Source organism: Polyergus mexicanus, unplaced genomic scaffold, assembly GCF_030449975.1.
Source record: "Polyergus mexicanus isolate NDT 795.1 unplaced genomic scaffold, iyPolMexi1.0 SCAF_21, whole genome shotgun sequence".
NCBI classification, from domain to species: domain Eukaryota; kingdom Metazoa; phylum Arthropoda; class Insecta; order Hymenoptera; family Formicidae; genus Polyergus; species Polyergus mexicanus.
In genome coordinates this window covers 3,732,702-3,737,264 of record NW_027223341.1, presented here as the reverse complement: position 1 = coordinate 3,737,264, position 4,563 = coordinate 3,732,702, and the positions used below count along the sequence as shown (strand labels likewise).

The 4,563-nt window shown below is 32.2% G+C and overlaps 1 pseudogene; it reads left to right on the top strand.

Moving 5' to 3' along the window:
* Positions 1-665: 665 nt before the first annotated feature.
* LOC138942108 (uncharacterized) lies at positions 666-3,810 on the top strand (annotated as a pseudogene).
* The last annotated feature ends 753 nt before the right edge of the window (positions 3,811-4,563 follow it).

Genomic DNA, 4,563 nt, shown 5'->3' with positions numbered 1-4,563 from the left:
CAAAGGGGAGGATCTAACCGGCCGCGACATCGATCGACGCAATCAGATCGATACCGACGCGTTTAAGGACCGCCCACCGACCCGACCGAAATTACCGCCCGGTAGCTAGCGGCTCCTGCCGAAATCCAGATCCGCGCAAAGTAATCGATATATTTGCGAATCCGCCGAAATCGCATTCCGCACCGTGCATCCGTGAATCCGTGCATATAATTCGGACGCACAGCGACCGACGCGACCGCCGCTAGACCATTCCGACATTCACACATACGCGAGGGCGTTTGGCTGCATACACACGATCACACCCACATACTTGCGATATACATTGTAAATCCCACGCAGATATTACACGTTCGCACACGCACTAGCTCGCTTATCACTCACTCACATACAAGCGCATACACACCGACACACACAATAATTACACACACACTCACTCTGTATACACACATATATTTAAACGCAATAAATTATATTTTACCTAACGCATCTATCGTTCGTCTCTCGATACCCTTTCACGAGCCCCGGATCCCGACCGAGTTATCCACGACCGCCTCGCGAAAGCGGTTTATTACACATCTTTCCAGAAAATATCGAACGATTTTTCTTTCGGAAAGAATATTTAGCTTTGCTTTCTCGCTTAATCTCTTACAGATTAGTTTGTGATTTTTAATTTTAACAAAGTGCAAACACAACAACTTCATCAATTGGAAAATGTCACATATCTATAAGTATGTATTTTGATAAATATAAAATATATACAATATACAAATTACATATGATAAAAGAACCCCGCACTAATTATATGGAAAATCTGTCCCGGTCAAATCAATTTTTTACATATGTTTTTACATATGTTGTAGCTTATGACTTACTGAACAAAAGATGTAATGGGCACAAAGCTCAATAATGGACAGTTATCGAGTTATAACCAGTCAAACATGAAAAATTCGGGCTGCCGAATAATCAAATCTCGGAAGAGATTTGATTTTTTTGAAAAATGTTTGAAACAAATATAGTATGGTTTTACAAAATCTGTTAGTTGGTGACATTATTTGTGAATTTTGAATGATCTTGAAAAGCTCCGTGAACAAAAATCTTTATGTGTCACAGCAGAGATAAGGACCCCACGGTTCGTCACTCCCGTAGTATTTTTTGATTCCAAACCCTCTCTGCTGTGTGTGTATGTGTGTGTGTGTGTATGTGAGGGGTAATAAAATAAATGATCTTATTGTATATTACTCATTATTTGGATCCTGCTGTCGTGGTCTCTGAGCGGCATCTAATATTGTGTTCAATAATGATGAAGAGGGATAACGAACATTGGGCTGGTATCGTGCATATCCTAAATACCACAATACGCTGGTTACATGTGCACATGTACCCACAGTCCGTGCGCCTGACTTACAGGTGCAGTAATAACCAAAAATCGCCTCCCTCTCATCATCTATATTATCTGCATCTCTTATGTTGTAAGCTATAAATATTTGATGTTTTGTAGCATTACGGAATCGTGAATCGAGCGCTCTACACATAACTCTACGCTCATAACCAGAGATGGTAAATCGTGTATATTAGTTCTCAAGAAGTTTTAGTAGAAAAAAGGTTCATCAAAAATATTTTGAAAACGTCTCGAATTTAGCTACACGAATATGATAAAAAATAGGCATTTTTGTGGAAGATTTTTGTTCACGGAGCTTTTCAAGATCATTCAAAATTCACAAATAATGTCACCAACTAACAGATTTTGTAAAACCCTACTATGTTTGTTCCAAACATTTTTCAAAAAAATCAATACTTTCCGAGATTTGACTATTCGGCATTCCGAATTTTTCATGTTTGACTGGTTATAACTCGATAACTGTCCATTATTGAGCTTTGTGCCCATTACATCTTTTGTTCAGTAGGTCATAAGCTACAACATATGTAAAAACCAATTGATTTGACCGGGACAGATTTTCTATATGATAAGTGCGGGGTTCTTTAATGAGAGACTTTTATTTCACAGCAAAAAAACAAAAACTGCAAGGGCATCAAATTTACAGTTAACAAAAATGATAGATTATTTTTATTTAAACAAGGGTCTTGCGGAAGGAAAATTTAATGCTCTACATGGAAGAGAAGAAGCTCAGAAAAAGTGGACAGAATTAGTAAATGAATTGAATTCCTTTCAAGGAGCGACAAAAACGGTTGAACAGTGGCAAGTGGTATGAATATATGCATGCACATATATTTATATATGTTCTAAAATATATCTAATAGTATAATTCCTATAATATATTTAATAATATAAAATATTTATATAACGTCTAATAATATAAAATATTTCTATAACATACCTAATAATATATATATATATATATATATATATATATATATATATATATATAACATTATATTATGTAACATTTACTGGGAATATTTCTAATTCTTATTCTAATTAATATTAGTGCTTATGCACAAAATCTTCTGTATAACATGTGGGTTTATTTATATGTTTAAGGTTTGGAGGGACTTTAAAAGTCGCACTTCAATAAAAGCAAAAGATTTGCGGAAGGCAAAGGGATTAACGGGCAATAAAGCTATCATGCAACCTGAACTGACTGAACTTGAGCTACGTGTGATTGGAATAATAGGAGCCGAGTATGTCGAAGGAAGTAAATATTGCGCAGAAACTATCCCTGATGAGGAGGTAATGTTTATAAACTTTTAAAGTCACGATATTTGTCGCAACATATTCTTTCGATGGAAGTAGTATTTTTACAAATGTACTTATTATCCGTGTATATAGAATTTGCTGGAAGAACTTGAACAAGGAAATACTTCAGTTTTGTCAGAGACTCCACAAATACAATAATAAGTGTTTGCACAGATACTCCAAACGAAATTTCTCAAGATTCGCAGTATTTAAATGGTAAGAAATAATAATAATAATAAGTAAATTCCAGATAAATTAAATTATAAATAGATTCTATAAATTGATAAGTTGTAATACATATTCTTATGCATATATAATGCATAATATACATACTCTTTTGTTTGCAGCTAATTTCGAAGATAACAATGACAATGATTTAATTTTCTATGAGAATTCTTCACTAGAACATAATGAAAATATAAATAAAAATAGAGATTCTGATGCCACACAGATTCTCGCTAATTGCGAATCGAGAAAGGCTCCAAAGACTGCTATTCCATCTTTTAGGACAAGAAAAACCCCGTACCCATTTCCAACATCAAAGTCTGCAGAAAAATCAAGTAGTTCTTCATAAAACATTAATGCGCCCACTTCATCGAGAAAATGTAAAGCTAAAATCTTACTCTAGATTATAATTTTTAAACTTGTTTTTCAAATTTTTTTATATATTTAAATTTATGTTTATGTTTTTGTTTGTTTTTTTTATATTTATATTTTTGATTTCTCAATTATTTGTAGTTAATCGAGTTACACCGTCCGAAAAATTATATTTCTCAAGGGAGAACTTCCAGTCCATTGCTCAGAAGCAGGCCGATGCTGCGTTTGTAAGTAACTCTTCAATTGGCGTAAAATATATGATTTTTTAAAAACAAATTATGTAGATAATTCATAAAATATATTCGAATGTTTGCAGACACATGCTGAATCTGCCAAAGTTCAAGCAGAGGCATCTAGAATGCATGCGCTTGCAATGACTGAAATTGCACATGCCATACAAAAGTTGGCAGATACTGCTGCTGTACAAGCTGTTAATGATAGTGAACGGATAAGAGTTTTTGAGAAACTTACAATAATGATGAAAAACCTATTGCCTACTTATCTCAACGAATAATCTCTGTGATGTCATAGTTCCTAGAGAATTCGATGAAGTACTGCGAGTACTTCTTTGCCAAATGTGATCCGCCCTATATTTTTATAATAATGATAAATTAATATATAGTATCTATAATAATGATCTTTATTTAATAATTATAATTATAATTTTGTTTTATTTTTAATTTCATTTTATAATTTTGTGTTGTACTATTTGGATCAAATGCAATATTAAGTTAATATTAAGTTACGCGCAAGAAGAATATGTTAAATATTACCAAAGATGTTCAAGACTGTGAAGTATTACCAAATAAATGTATGCTAATTCTAAATATACTTTTAAACTGAGTGAAATTGTTTGGCAATTATTTGTTAATTTTGGGGATCAAGTGATTTTTAAAATATTTTTTTTATATTGCAACTATATATGATGTAACGCTATTCAACACAATTTGTGTGTCAATCTTATTACATATGATTAACTGAATCAGGAGTACAAAATATAAAAACTTTTAGCACTTTGTGTGTCTCGCTTGTTTATTCAATCTTTACAAAAAATACTGTGTATATATTTATACCTAAATATATCTGTATATTTACACCTATAATATATACAAGAAAAGAATATTGAATATATTTAGACAATACATTTTTTAAATAAATATAGAAGTTAAGAAAACGAAAACAAATTGCTTTTTATCACAATAAAATAGATTGAAAATGATCTGATGTATAAGATAATTAATTTTAAATTTACATTTATACATTGTACAATT